Genomic DNA, 16,350 nt, shown 5'->3' with positions numbered 1-16,350 from the left:
TTCAGGGCAGATGGGAACGGTCAGGCTTCAGCCATTTTCAATCTTGGAAACCTCCAAAAATAGCTAAACTCTAATGCATATTTCAGGTTAGACTTGTTTATTTTCCCTCTTTCTGAGCCAGAAAGCTAATTTCCCCAGAGGGGGAAGGAAAGAAAAGGCTGCTTTCAGAAAACAGAAAAATCAGCTTTAGCTTCTCCCTTGATTGCCTGTGGGGAGATGCCTCTTGTGCCCCCCATCTCAGTGCTCTCAAAGAGGCCCAGAGAGCATGGTCTTTCTTCTCTGTGGGCAAGAGGTTTGAAAACACCCAATCCCGAAGCCCAATGGGTGCATGACTCTGGGCACAGATTTCCAGACCTCCTCAGCTTGCAAAGGGAGAAGCAGGAGGCAGCAGCTAAATGCCAGCCTTGGTACTTTGTCAATAGCCAGACTGGGGAAAAAATAATAATTACTGTGCTTAAATTCCAAAGTGAGGAAGGACCCTGGTAGACCAGGTGTCTGCACAGATAGAGCCAAGGATGGAGTGATGATGAGTTGGTCTTGGGCACAGTATTAGCAGAAAAATCTACTGTTTGGATGTATTACTAACACAGAAGCTCAACTGTATTCAACCAGAATGGAAGGTGGTGAAAATACAAGCAAGAACCCTCGATTTCTCCACCTATTAACTGTTAGCAATTTGTGAATCACCTGAAGGCAGAGAGGGTTGTAGGCCCAGACATCTGCACAGACTTTCCTTCTGCTAGAGGAGCTACTGGGATAAGGACTACCCTGCCGAGCCCCCCAGGCCCTTCCACCCTGAGGCCATTTATGGCAATGATGGAAACCTCATTCTCCTATAAGGGTTTCATGACTCCAGAACATCAAAAATGACATGCAGAACTTGGCTCCAGAAAGAACAAGACAGTGAGAAAGTTATCAGGCAGTGGTCCTTACCTTGGGGCTTCATAAAGACTTGGGGTGGGGTGGGCAGTCTCTGTCTCTCTCTCCCACCTGCAGAAAATCAAGAAGCTAAACTCAGCATCCAGGAAATGCATGAAGAAGGGGATTCAATGATCTAGGCAGTCTGGCCAAATCATCATCTTTGAGATCAACTCAAACCACCACACAACTTTTTCCTTCAGTCTCTTGAAATTCACAAGGGTGATAAAGCGACCAAGGCCACTAGGATCTCGAGCTGTCTTTCTGTTTTCTAGAGGCACTCGGGAAAGCATGACCTCTGAGAAGAAGCGTTCCAGAACCTTAAGGATAGCAGCAAAAGCCGGGGTAGTCTGACCCTAAATGGATTGTTCCTTTTTTTTTTTTTTTTTTTTTTGGTACGCGGGCCTCCCACTGCCGCGGCCCCTCCCGTTGCAGAGCACAGGCTCCAGACGTGCAGGCTCAGCGGCCATGGCTCATGGGCCCAGCCGCTCTAGGGCATGTGGGATCTTCCCGGACCGGGGCACGAACCCGTATCCCCTGCACCGGTAGGCGGACTCTCAACCACTGCGCCACCAGGGAAGCCCGGATTGTTCCTTTTTGAATTCATATTATCAGACATACACTACGTGCCTGACACTGTACTAGTCACATCCACATGTGCTGATTCCACACGAGAGGTATTAGTATTCCACTCTTGGCCAAACCTCGTAAGTTAGGTAGATTTTGTATTTTTAGTCTTAATTTACATATGAAGAAAACTAGGCTCCGCATGTTCAAATGACCTGTCCAAAGTTACTTAGGTAATATGTGATGGGGTCAGTGTTTGAATCCATATCCAAACTTCAATGAACACTTTCCACTTCACGGCTCTAGAAGACATGGAAATTCCATGCAAATCACAGAGCCATGCTTGATGTGTTTCCACAAAGCCATTTCTTTTATACTTCTGCTCATCATTGCTGGGTGCCAAAAGAAAGAATTTGCTCTTCTTTCTCTTGTCTCTCCTCTGCCTGAAAAACTCATTTGCATTAGGTCTTAAACAATGCAGTTGGCTCATTCTCTTAGGCAACAGTGGAGGATAGGGACTAGCTTTTTCTGGAACCTGACAATGTCTAAATCAAAACTTCTCCTCCAGTAATAGGCGGTCAGGGTGGACCTTGTCCAATTCTTTTTTACTTCCAGGACAGTTGGTGTCTGTTCCTCCCACCCTGCTTTTCTAAACAACTTCCTCTTGGAGAAGGGATGACACATATGCATGTGCACTCTTTCCTCCTTTGCCCATGGCAGACATTTCTAATCAATCTTGACATTCCATTTCACTGATCCTCACCTCGACCTCAATCTTCTCTGTTAAGTTCCAGGCATCCACTACCAACACAAAGGAATTGACTTTCCATCCTTTTTCTTTTTTTTTTTTTTTAGTTTTTTCATTTTTTATTTTGAAATAGGTTTGAACTTACAGAGAAGTTGCAAGAATAATACTGTTTCTCATACACTCTTTATACAGATTCATCAATTTTTACTATTTCTCCACATGATTCGGCATTCTCATTCTCTACACACACACATACACTTTTTCTGAACCATCTGAGAATACATTAAATATATCACGTAACTTTATCCCTTAATACTGTAGTGTGTACTTCCTGAAAACAAGGACATTAACCTCTGTAACCACCATACACTTATCAAATTCAGGAAGTTTGACTGTGTTACTTTAATCTGCAGTCCAGTCCATCCTTTTTCTACAGCAATGTTCCATCTAATGGTGTTTCCAAACCACCCTTTTGCACTGGAAAGATAATACCATACCTCACCCCATCAATCTGCTGAATGCCGGGCTCATTTTAGAAAAGCCACTTCCTATAATAGAATCTGAGTGTGGAGTACTCTGTTAAACCATTTAACTTGACACGTATTAATTAAATACGAACAGAATTTGTCCCGATGTGAATTCACAACAAGTTCATTCCATGTGACTTCACCTAAATGTTCGAATTTCCTATGAGAATTTGAGGAGAATTTCAAAACATCTCATGAGATAAAGGCCATTTTGCCAAGGGCATTTTGAAAGCAAGTGTACCAATTATGGGTTAAACTAAAAGTGTGAGTCTGAATCTCCCCACCACACAGGTCTGCACGGAGCATCAGTTAAGTTACGTGATGCAGCAAATTACATGAGCTCCAAACTCCAGGGCAGATGTGGCTGCATTATTTATAGTCTGTGTTCAACATTCCTCACAGCCAGAGGCACCCGCTCACCATGACCTGTGTGGGGGCTCCCTGCCTTCCTTTCCCAACTGCAATAAGAAAACAAAACTCCCACAATCAGAACTTGTCACTACCACTTAGATGAGACCCAGAAGCCAGAGTTCCTGGAGGTGGAGATCACAGACTTGGAAAGGACTGTGATAAGACTGAGCATCATCAAAACCCACCCAACACAGAGGCCACCATGACCCAAAAGAAGAAGAAAAACAAGGAGAAGGGGAGGAGGAGGAGAAAGCCACTCAACACACTCCCTCTCCTCTGTGGGTTCTACTCAGTAAATCGTGTGCTGATTTTTCTTGTCTTTGCCTCTAGGGAGTTATAATAAAGCTGTAATTTTGCATATGGCCTCGGTTTAGCCACATATGTTCGAATGAAAGATAAACTCTCAAGGAAAAATCATCCTATTCAAAAGTGAAAGCTTACTTGAAATGTAAATGTTGCTTCAATCCTAACGGAAAGAATTCTTCCGACTCATACTGGAATTCAGTCTGTTCCTCCATGTGGCCTTGGTACCCACACTCTCCACTCCTGTGCCCCAGGCAGACATCACTAATCAATCCTGACTCTCTTTCACTCTGAGGTGGAAAGCAGCCTTGGAACTGCCCTCTACACAGGGTTCCAGGAAGCCACTATCAGTCAGTGAGAGCTGGCATGTAAGATAAAAGCTGTTTTGCCATTCCACCATCTAGAATTTATGTATGTGGCTGCCAGGTGCTCAACTTTGACTGCTATGGACCACATATAATCCCTCTTCCTACTTCCAAACTTGTCTATCACATTCCTTGGCTATTCTCCAACACCCAAGCATCAGACATAGACTGTCAGCAGAGGGACCCAGATCATTCCTTCTTTTTCCAAGCTCATCCTTGAATCTATTCAGCCTCATCTTACTCTACTGATAAGATCTCCCCTATCCCTAGATCTGATGTTTTCCCATTGTCCTCTGGTCCCTTGGACTCCTTACATTATCACTCTCCAACTATCCCCTCACACCCTTGCCCCTGTTGACTTGTCCTAACACCCTTGGAAAGAAATCTTTTGACAAAGTCAGCCCATTGTAGAAACACAGTGATGACAACTGAAATTCCAGTTTTTGCAAAGAATCTTCACATCCATGATCTCAGGGGATAATCCAAATCCTTTTGGGAGGCATGGTCCTCTTAAAGACCATGAGATTTGACAACAAGCAGAAATGGGTCCAAACCTTGTCTCTGCCAGTGACCAGCCTGGGGACCTTTAGCATATCACTTCCCCTTCTGAGACTCAATTTCTTCATCTGGAGATTGGAGCAGAACTTACCTCCCAGGGATGTTGTGAAGATTAATGAGATAATGCACTCAAGGTGCTTACCACAATGTCAGGCAATCAGAATAGATGGCTACAGTGGTTTTTAGTTAACAGAACCTGTCTTAGATTTGGGGTCTGAGAAGGGGACCCTAAGATAAGGATTTGAATGCAAACAATGTATTTGTGAGGTGATCCCAGGAAGCACCAGAAGGAAATGAGACAGGGAAGGAAAGGAACCCAATAAAGGATGTGTTTTGAGTAGGTCTCCACTGTGGGCAGCTGGGGCTCCATCCCAAGCGAGACTCTAGGAGATGTTGTAGAACATTCCCCCAGAGTTATCCCACCCGAGGGGCATTTATGCACCAACTCCTGTTCCTGTTGGTTGAGGGCTGCTTCTGATGGTGCTGTATCCCCCCACTCCTGACGCCTTGCACACAGGACAAGCATGATCCTAAGACTGGGGGGAAGCCCTCAGGCACAGCTGCAGGCTCCTTGCAGACAGAAGCTGTTGCCAGGAAGAGTGAGTGGTGGGCGGGGAGAGGCCAAAGCCTCTGCCCCAGATACCGAAGGTCTCACAGACACTGAGTGGCAGTGCAGCGGGAAAGAAAAAGTATTGTTCCAGGTTCAAATTGTAGCTTCACCACTTGCACAGGTGTAAAATGATGATATTGATACCTATCCGGTGACGTTTCATGGGGAGTGAGTACGCTCAAGAAATGTGGTGGCAACAAAACTGCTCAGTGACCTTCCCTTTTCTTCTGACCCCAGCGTTCTTCCACTAGAATAGGTAGCCTCCCTGAAAGCAGCGAGACTTGTTTTCTCCATCCACCCACCCACCCATCCATCCATCCAACCATCTAATAGCTACTGAATACCTCCTGGATACAACTCCCACATAGGAGATAGAGATACTCTAGTGAATAGACATGGTCCTGGCCCTTCTCCTGGATGAAGATAAAAGCAATCAAATAAGCAATTAAGGAATACAGGTGATGTAGAAGCAGTTTCTACAGCCGTGCTTCTCAAACTTTCATGTGGCTGCTCTCGAATGGGGCTTCAGATTCGATGTTTCCAACATGCTCTCAGCTGATTCTGATGCCACACAGTTTGAGCAGAGAAACTCTGCAGAATTCATTGGGGAAGCAAAGGAGGAATTCATTCTTCATTCATTCATTCATTCACTCATTCATTGCCTACTCATCAAGTTATCTAGACATTGGTTTCCTCTGCTTCTGGAAAGAGGAAGAAGCTATGACGCTCATGAGCTGGAAAGGATCGTTCAAGATGATTTAATCCAGATGCACAGGAAGGCGACTCTCTCACCATCCCCAAGTAAGGGCCGTCTAGGGTCTTCATGAAGCGGTAGAAACACCTCCCCTCTCTGGATACTTGCGTGGCCAAGAAATGTTTCCATGGCCCCAGGTCTTGCATGGGGGTGAGTAGAGGAAACTTTATAAAACTAACACGCCTCCTGTAAGCTCAGGGTACGCTCTTGCTTGCACCTGTGGGACCAGACTCAGAATGCAAAGCTCAGTACAAAGCGGGCATGCACTGAGGCTGCAGCAACTGAATCAGCCGGGCAATGAGGGGAGCAGACTCCACCATGCGGATTTCCAGTCCACCCCCTACATCTTTCTTCCAGAGAAACTTTCTAGTTCCTTCCCTTTTTTTGAACACATCCATCTAATTAAGCCTAAAAGAGCTAGCTGGAAGTGCATTCAAATGGGGTGAGGTTTTATTTGAAGCTCCCTGAACCTAAATATAATAACAGGAGCAGAGAATCTGCCCTGAACAGGCTGCAGAGACCTCCAGGGTCAATGAAGATTTTCAATAAGCAACGTGTGTCTTGTTATTAAACGTTTCATCATATAAGATTATGATGTGATTTGTGGGAGAATAAGGGATGACACCGAGAATCCTGTACTCTTAGAAGAAATCCCCTCCTTTTGTTTTTGCTCAGATTAGCTTGAATAGGTTTCTATGTCTTGCAACTAGAAGACTCTTGATTAAGAGACTGGTTTCCAGATGGTCCAGGCCAGGCAATGTTCCCAGCTCAATGGACATTTATTAATGAATGAATGAGTAACACTGTAACCCCAAAGAAAGTAATTATGTGAAATTTTTGGTATCAGCAAGACACAAAGGAGGTCCTCCCTCACCCTCAATATCTTACTCTGCTGGTACTGCCCAGCCTCTGGCAAAAGGAAGATTACAAATTCAGCACTGGCAAAAGGTGAGGAGAATTTGACGTTTGGAAAGATCTCTGAATCCAAAGATGTGAGTCTGGGTTTTCATCTCTGCTGCAATACCCAGTGACCAAATGACCTTAAATAAATGACTCAATCCTCAGGGACTTCTCCGGCAGTCCAGTGGTTAAGATTCTGCCTTCCAGCGCAAGGGGCACGGGTTCAATCCCTGATCTGGGAACTAAGATCCCACATGCCGTGGGGTATGGCCAAAAATTTAAAAACAAAAAAGACTCAATCCTCAATTTTTCCTATCCTAACATGGATCTGTAGTAGAAATGTGTTGGCCGTCCGTTCATCTGCACCCACTGCCTTCTCCCTAACGGCATCAATATCCTTTATGGGAAATTGACGCCAAGCCAGTCAGCATTGTTAGAGCCCCCTCAAGCCACTGTCCCCAGTTCAGGAGTGGGCATGTGACCTCTGCAGGTGCAACTGAGGTGAACCTCCAGGCTCCTGCATGCAATGTGGAAACAAAAACACTCTTTCTGCTCTGTGGATGTGAATGAGGAAGCATAAAGTATTGTTTGTTGTAACCATATTGCAATCAAGAAAGAAGCCAGACTGAGAATGAATCTGACTTGCAAAATAACCGAAAAAAAAAAAAAAAAAACGACAGAGAAATTAAGTCATAGTAATGATCGCACGGCACCCAAAACTGTTTCTTCCTCTGGGTATTTCAGTTCTATGTCAGTAAGTTCCCTTTATTTTTATGTCCATTGGAGTTGAGCTTTCTGTTACTTGAAAATGAATGCATCCATCCATGGATTCCCAATTTTTTTAAGTGCCCTTATACATCACAGGATGGTTTGTAATGTCTGGACCAAAATCATATGATTTATATGAAAGGACTTTGTAAATCCTAAAGCTCTATAGAAAGGTAAGTGAGGGTTGCTATTGCCCTGAAGACATCTGGAAGGAAAAGAGTTAATCTTTCCCCTGAGACCCAGAAGATAATTTAGTTCAATGTAATGAAAGAGGCAGAATGAAGGATTCATTTTGATAACAATTGGCTTTGAGAAGCAAAAGCCAATTATTTGAAGCTTACTGCTTATTTATTTGGTTCTGTTTAAGAGGATCCAGCAGGCTGAGCAGCATTTGCTCTAACTGGATTGGTTCCGAGACAGCTGGGAAGCAGCAAGTTCACTCTCGGGAAAATTCCATCTCAGTATACAAGTTGGAGGAGGCAATCAGGAATTCCAGCTCCTGAGAGATACCCCCCGCCCCCGCACCCACACCCCGGGGGAGGACCCACCACCCTTTCTGTTCAGGGAAGCTCTGGTGTGAGGACGGTGCAGAAAAGCCCGTGGGGGTGGGCTTGCTGTTGGTCTTCCTATCGGTGGAAAGGACTCTGGTTCAAATCCACACTCTGTCACTAAACCTGCACGACCTTGGACATCTCCAAACCTCAGTTTCTTCACCTGCAGAATGGGAATGATAGCGCTTGCTCTGAGCCACATCGTGGGATGTGTTAGCAAGAAGTGGGTGCAATTCCATCCTTCTTGCCATTCTATGGGAAAGGAAAGTGAGAGGCAAGACCTAGGGGAAAAAAATCATGGGGGAAGTGAGGGATGCAGGTGACAACTGCGTGGATTTTACATTATACCTTGGAAAAAACTTCTGCCAGTGCCTCTTATCTTGTCATATAGGCATTTGACAATCATTTCACAAAAATCCACTGAGTTCCTATGATATTGCCAGGCACTGGGTACAGACAGAAGCAAGACAGAAGAGACCCTGCCCTCGTAGATCTTACATTCTAGAAAGGAAAAAAAACAAGCAATAAATATATACACAAATAAAAAATATTATCTCAACTCTGGAAATGTCCTTGCTCAAAAGTCATCTCTGAAAGAGGCCGCCCTATTTAATAAGTAATCCCGCCCACCCCACTGATATCCCAATCCCCTGCTTTTTTCTCCATAGTTCCTAACTCCTTCTAACATACCAGATAATTTATCCACACATATATGGTATATTTTCTGTCTCTCCTGTGAGAATGTAAGCTCCATGAAGGTGAGAATTATTGTGTTTTTTTTTCACCAATGTAGCCCAAGTTCCTAGAACAATCCCTGGCACATAGTAGGTGCTCAGTAAATGTTTATTGACTGCAAAGGTGCTACAGAAAAATAATGCAGGGTAATGGGATGGAGAGTGATGGGACAGAAGTGGGATTGGGGGCTTCATTTACATAAAAGTCCAAGAAGGCTTCTCTGAGGAGGTGTCCCTTCAGTTGAGAGCTGCCTGGTGAGAAGCATGCAGCACATACAAAGACCTTGGGAAAGCGTCCCAGGCAGTGAACATGGCATGTGCAAAGGCCCTGAAGCAGGGAGGAGCTTGGGTGTTGGAGGGCTAGAAAGCCAAAGAGGCTGAGGAAGGAGGGAGAGGGGAGAGTGGTGGGAGACAGGGCTGGAGAGGTACAGGGGGTACACGAATTTCAAACCCTGCTAGTTGAACATTCTACAAATTCTCCACTGAATTGCAAAGAGTTATAAGCCACACACATGCTTATCAAAGTGCCTGGAATATAAACAGGAGGTTCTTTGAGAAATACTTCTTAGTCCAATTGATTCTCCTTCTTGCAATGGCCAGTTGGCTGAAGAATCAAAGGATATTCAGCCTTTCAAAGAAATGACCCAGGTAAGTTACGGCAATCTCCATCTTCACATAACTAAAGGGCAGTTGTGGAGAATGGGGAACAGAATTGTTCCAGGTGGAAATGAAGTTCAATGGGTAGAGGCCACACGGAGAGAAATCCCAGCCCAATATGAGATGAACTTCCTTACAAACTCCACAATGGTGAAATTGGGGTTGTGAGTTTCCCACCACTGGAAAAGTTCAAGCTGAGGTTGAACTTCCACTTGGCAGGAATGCGTAGAAGGAGCCCAGGCACTGGGTAGACTAGATAACCTCCCAGGCATGCAATTTGATGACTTTATGATAATCTCTTAATCTTGCCATCCAAACACACTAGTGTTTGATCTTGCCTTTGTTTACAAACCCCATCAGTAAAATCCTCACAGAATGCATCTACCAATAAGGTAGCAAAGACTGGAATGCATAAAAAGGGCTGAATGCACCCATCCTTTGTTCAATAATACAATATTTCTCTTGAATAATGCGTGAACTGCTTTTCATTTCGGAAATGAAAGAGTCTATAATCTCACTGTGTGTCAAGCGAATATTTTTAAACATTTATAAACGGGAGGCAAAGACAGTGGTAAGAAGCTTAAGGACAGCAGAAACATGCATAGCTGAGAGCCAGCACCGGCGGGGGCTTCCATTAAATCCCCACTTTTGGGGTCCCCAAGGTCATGTAAGCAAAGACAAGAATCCAGGTCAAGACACCCCCTCTACAGGGCTTTCCCCAAGCCATGCTGACTTCTGGTCTCCAAAGAGGACTGGAAGAGGACAGTCGAGGATCAGCCCTAAAGTTCAGTGCTTTGCTCCCAAATTATTTTAAACTCGTGCTTGCTTCTGAGGGGTGGGTAAATTCATGGGGAGAGTGCCAGAGCTGCAGTGCCTACTTGATGCCCCCTTATTTGCTAGTATTGGAACACAGATCCAGCACTCAGCTGAAGAACTCTATCTCTCAGGCTCCCTTGCCAGGTATGGCCACATGAGATGCAAACAGATAATAAGTCAGGGAATGGAGACAGGGGACTTCCAGGAAGGCTCTTTAAATGGAGTCGACTCCCCTACGAAGCGTCCCCCTTTGCTCTTTCCATCCTCCCCTTTTCCTGGTCCACAGGAATGGACCACTCTGATGGATGGTAGGCATCAACCCCAACCTAACCCCATGGGAGAGGGGCGTTGCCAAAAGAAGAAGAATGAGTGTTTAACAAGGTCAGTGTAACAGACGTCCCCTCTGTGTGGCCAGGCCTGGGAAGATGCAGAGAAAGTGAGGGTGGATCTGTTTGGATTTATGAATGAGATGGGGAAGAACATTCCAGAGGGTGGCCACAACATGGGCCTAGGCATGGAGGTGGGAAAGTGTGATGCTGTAGACTCACCCTTCATGCCTGTGAGCAGGAGGCCAGAGGCAGGTAACAGCCAGATCATGCAACGTCTCTAACACCAAAGAGTTTCCATCTCTCCTTGGCTGCTTTCTCATGCTAATGACACTGCGGTCCCATCTGAAAGCACTGGGCCACTTGAATCTTTTCTATTCGAAGAGGAAAATGACAGGTGATGTCATCGTTGTTCTTTGGCTTCCAAGGCCAATGGAGAGTGATGCTTTTTACTTTGAATATTCTCTTAGTGAATCTCTTTGTGTTCCATTTTAGAAGATGTTAGCAAGATGGGTGAAGTAGCAGTTGGAAATAGGGTGAAAGAAAGAAAGAAAGACAGAAAGAGAGAATAGGAAGGAAAGGAGGGAGGGAGGGAGGATGATGGGAGGGAGGGAGGGACACAATAACAGCTGACAGGGAAGCCTTAAGCTAAGCACTTGTCTGACCCGCGGTTCGTTTATTCCTTATGGCAATGCTGTGGGGAAGGTAGGACTGTTCTAGCTCTTTTATCGCAGAGAAAACAGGCTCTGAGAGGCTATGGATTAACTGACAGTGCACAGGCGAGGCTGGAGAGCTGGGCTGCAAACTCAGCTCTGCCTCACACTGTAATAGCCAATTCTTCTAACCACATGCCTCTCTCTAGATCTCTAACTTCTGTGCGTGACCAGAATAGCTACGTTCAAGAAGAGAAACAAGGAGAAGATTGTTGAGTTGGCCAGAGAGAGGACAACTCACCTCCCATGAGCCACATATTATTATAAATCCAGACTTGCTGATTTCCTGCCCTCTGCTGCCTCTGAATCAAAGTTTATGGTCCCATTTTGCAGATGAGAAAGTTGAGGCCAGACAGTGTTAAGCCACTTGGAGTCCGTCTCCAAGTCCATTGTTCTCTTTCCTGCACCCCAGCTGCTCTCCACACTGGCCTAGCGCACGTGACCCAACTGCCCAAAGCTATGGGTGGTGTTTATTCTCTGCCTGGCGGTTCCTGAGCGCTAGTCAGAGGCCAGGTGCATGGACCAAAGGTGCACACAGAGGGATCAGCCTGGAGCTGGTGAGGCTTCCGAGTGGGGGGAGGAAGCCCATCCTCCCTGCTGGCTTCATGAGTCACGCAGTTTGCCGTGGCACCCCAGGAAGCGAGGCCTCCTCAGCCGGGGGAAGCTGCAGCCGGTGCCTCAGGTGTTGGCCGCAGAGCGAGCTGGTTTCGGCAGCTGGTTACCCTCCTGAGTGTCCTGTCCACAACCTTGTCATCTCAAGGCTTTTTATCTTCCTTTCTAGAAAGATCAACAGGCCCCCAGAAACTGTTCCCCCTGACAACTCAGGATACAATTAGGACTGGAGACACCCTGGGTGTAGATCTTACTGCTGAGATCATACGACAACTTCCAAATGTTGAGCCCCAACCTCTGCCCCAGACTACCTTCTAGACATGGGTAGGGAGGAGAAGTGTAAGTTTCAAGAGCTGGGGTCCAGCAGAAAGGAGATAAAGAGAGCGTTGGAATCCACTGAGCCTATCCTTCAGCTGTTAAGGTAATACCTTGATAGAATGAGTCAGGTGCTTTGCAACCCTCGTGTTATTTAATCCTCTCAGCCTATCCTATGATGGTGACGTCATGCCCATTTAACAGACAGAGAAACTGAGGCCATCTGACTTGTTTATGACCACACAACCGTGAAACAGCGGAGCCAGGATTCAAACTCAGGTCTGTTTTAGGCCAACATCTTTTCTCTCTCTCCCTCTCCCTTTCTCTCTCTCTCCCCATCACCACACTGGAGGAGTTTAGTGAGTTACCATCCAGGTACACTGCCAGGTACCTCCAAGGTACCTAGTAAGCATTACTTAGCTAAGCAGCTGAGGAAATTTCCACATCTGTGTTTCCCAAGTAAAACGCCTTATGATGGTACAATAACTTCCTGTTTCCAAAGCACTTTCACGTGTCTGAGAAGCTGGCTACTCAAAGTAGCGACCAGGAACCAACAGCACTGGCATCACCATATACTTGTTAGATAGCCGTGCAGAGTCTCGGGCCCCAGCCCAGACGCACTCACACAGCATCTGCATTGTAACAAGACCCCGTATGATCTCGGGCACGAGATCCAATCAGCCGAGGAGAACGCCCTTGTTATAACCAGAGCCGTTAAGTGACTTATCTGAAGACACACAGAAAACAGCATGCCCTGAGTTTCCGCGCCCACCCCTCACTGCCCTGCTGGCCTCCTGAGCTCCGTTTCATTAAGAAACTGGCTCCCCTACTTGAGTCCAAGCTCCCATTCACGTCTTCCAAGTAGAAGGAAGCCAAGTTGTGGGGGACACTCAACAGGTCTCGTTAGCCATCAATGAGATAAAACAAAGGGTGGCACTTAGGATACAGTGACGGAGCCTCTCCCACAAGACAGGCAGGGGTTTGGTCATTAAAAACAGCTTCCACATTTCAGGATCAGATTGTGTATAAGGTATGTATCATAGCAACAGGGAGATGGGCTGCGTCAGCATTTCTCTCTCGGAACCAGCTTTTTCCAGGGATTATAATGAACCCAGCACGTGGCAAACGCAAACTCACCCTGTCCTTCACTGCAGACAGTGCCTAGGGTTCAGCAACTTGTGGATGTTCATCTGCAGAGTATGGATAAGCAGCATTTTTTTTTTCCATTTTAGTCTTTTTCTATTTGCAAACAGAAAAGAATAACTCAGGGAACATTTTAAGTGGAACGAGAAGTCTTGTGAGTGCTTTTGAGTTTTACTGCTGCTTGGAAATCAGTCACAGGATTTTCAGGGTTTATGATGTTGACTTGGCTGCGGGTCAGGCAATGCATTTGCAGCTTCAAACTGAATCGGAGAAAGGAAACCCCAGCGATGAGCCTCGCGCTTTATTTTCATACCTGAAATCAACCCTCCCGGTGATGTCTCCTTTTTTCAGATGAGGAAACTGAGGGTCAGAGAGGATAAGCAATTTTTCTCAAGGTCACACAGCTAATGGGCTGGAATACGAGGCCAGGTCAACGTGACTGTAAAGCCCAGGCTTTTTCCTTTGCACCACAGAGCCTTGTGCTTTCAAAGCACTTATCAACGTTTGGTTTAATTAATTGTTCCATGTGTATTCAGCAAGTGGCCTTGCAAGAAGAACAAGACAGCCTTTGTTTCCTTGTCCGCTGTACTACGTACCATCTACTGACTGCCTTCTGGGTGCCAAATCCTAGAAGGGCCTTTGCCTAAAAGCTCATAAATCCAGAGATAATAAGTACCTGTACATGTGTGCCACCTCCCCTCCATCACCCGTGGCAGACAGTCATAAACGACTAAGTCATTCTTTTCCTCTGTACCCAGACACAGCCTCAGAATCTTTCTTAACACCATGCTACAGGAAGCCACTGACAAACAAAGCTGAGTTATTGTAAGAGGCTTAACCAGATGCGCTGGGGCCAGTTCATAGTCTCTCATAAGAGCAAACTGTGCATATCACTTACCAATTCCATAACAGGATTTCTTCAATCTGTTTATTCAAGGCTCAGAAGTTTGTTTAAGGTTGGGATTTTTACTCAGATTTTAGCAGCCACTCACACATAGTGTGACTACTGAATATCACAATCCTTTTTTCCACAAACACTTATGAATACCTACTAATAAATCCAGAAATGCCCTTTGCAACCAGGGTCTAGCAGGTGTGATGGAGTGGTAACGGGGAAGGGGGGGACAGCAAATGAAGCTTAATAATAATAATAGCTAACATCAGTTAAGCAGCTGTTATGTGTCACCTACTGTTCCAAGTACACATACCCTTATTATCTCATTTAACCCTCAACATCGCTGTAAGAGTAATACTGTTATCATCATCCCATTCTTTAGAAGGGAAACTGATGCAGAGAGAAGTAAAGCAAACTGCCCAAGAACACACAGCAAGTAAGAGGCAGAGGAGGATGCAAGTCTAGATGCCTCGCTTCAGAGTCCATGCTCTTAAGCACTTGACAGAAGAGGGTTTGCCCGAACTGGGTTTTGAGAGATGAGTAGGAGTTTATTTGATCAAGGAAGGGAACATGGAAGACTTCTGAGCTCAGAGGCAGAAAAGTGCATGTCCATTTTGGGGGCACTCTGGTACTTTGTTTTTGTTTTTGTTTTGCGGTACGCGGGCCTCTCACTGTTGTGGCCTCTCCCGTTGCGGAGCACAGGCTCCGGACGCACAGGCTCAGAGGCCATGGCTCACGGGCCCAGCCGCTCCACGGCATGTGGGATCTTCCCGGACCGGGGCACGAACCCGTGTCCCCTGCATCGTTAGGTGGACTCTCAACCACTGCGCCACCAGGGAAGCCCTGGTACTTTGGATAAAAGAGAGAAGGGAATGGATGCTGAGCATCCCGAACACAATAATCCTGATGCCAGCAGACACTACATACCACTCAACACGTACTGGGCACTGCTCTAAGTGATGTGTATGCTGACTCATTGACCTCCACAACAATGCTGGCCAGGGTCTATGCATTTCCTCATCTTACAGTCAACCAAAGACCACCAGAAACACACCTGCAGTTAGAAGGTTGGCCTGACTGACTCATTGCAATGAGGGAGAACACACACCACGGGGAAGCATAAGGTACGTCTGTAACAAGGTGTTAGAAAGGATTTATTATAGGATTCAGGCTCATGTTGGGTGATTCTGGGAAGAGTTTAAGGAAGTGGGGCTTTATTCTGGATTGGCAGTATCAGGAAGTGAAAGTAATTCTATGACAATTTTAATAAGTCTCATTGGAAGATGGCAGGAATGAACTGGGACAAGCTGATTGGCAAAGAAACATCAGTCCCTCAGGTCAGCCAGGATAAGGGATTGTTTGGTCATTTTTGTGATCTGGACAATGCTCATGTTTTGTCTGTGTTTAGACATGATTACAGAGTGGTCTTGTTTTTGTCTTGACCCATTATGGTTACAGAGGTTCCTTTTCTTTTTTTGTAATTCACTAATGTATTTTATTGAGATGCACCTGACATGTAACATCACGTGAGTTTAAGATGTACAGCAGTGTTGGTGTGATACATGTATATGTTGCAATATGATTGTCACTGTAGTGTGAACTAACACCTCTACCAGGTTGCGTAATGATCCGTTCTTTTTTGTAGTGAGAACAATTAAGATCTAGTCTCTTAGCAACTGTGAAGTTTATGATACAGTATTGTTGGCTGTGATCACTGTACTGTGTGTTAGATCTCCGGAACTTATTTATCTACTAGTTGCAAGCGTGTATCCTTAAACAGCATCCCCCCAATTCCCCCTCCCCCAGCCCCTGGTCACCACCGTTCTACTCTCTGTTTTTACAAGTCACAGAAGGCCCTTGTCTGACGCTGACGTCCTGTGAAACTGTTCATGCTCAAGCAAGCACACCAGGGTCTAGCTGTGAGCCGGGCCAGCCCCAGGTAACCCCAACATTTGCTTATAGTACAGGCCAGCTCCTGGATGTCAGGGGCCGCTTTTCTCTTTCTCAGAACTTGCCCCAAATCACATAGCTGGTTAAATAATGGAGCTAGGACAAAAGTGCAGGCAGCCTGCCTCTAGAGTGTTTGGTTTAAATGACTGCATCACCTTGCTTCTCTCCCTTGATGTTGCAGGATCCCAAGAACTATGACAGAAGGAGGG

Source organism: Monodon monoceros, unplaced genomic scaffold, assembly GCF_005190385.1.
Source record: "Monodon monoceros isolate NGI ecotype Baffin Bay Population unplaced genomic scaffold, NGI_Narwhal_1 Super_Scaffold_13, whole genome shotgun sequence".
NCBI classification, from domain to species: Eukaryota; Metazoa; Chordata; class Mammalia; order Artiodactyla; family Monodontidae; genus Monodon; species Monodon monoceros.
This window is presented reverse-complemented; position numbering follows the sequence as displayed.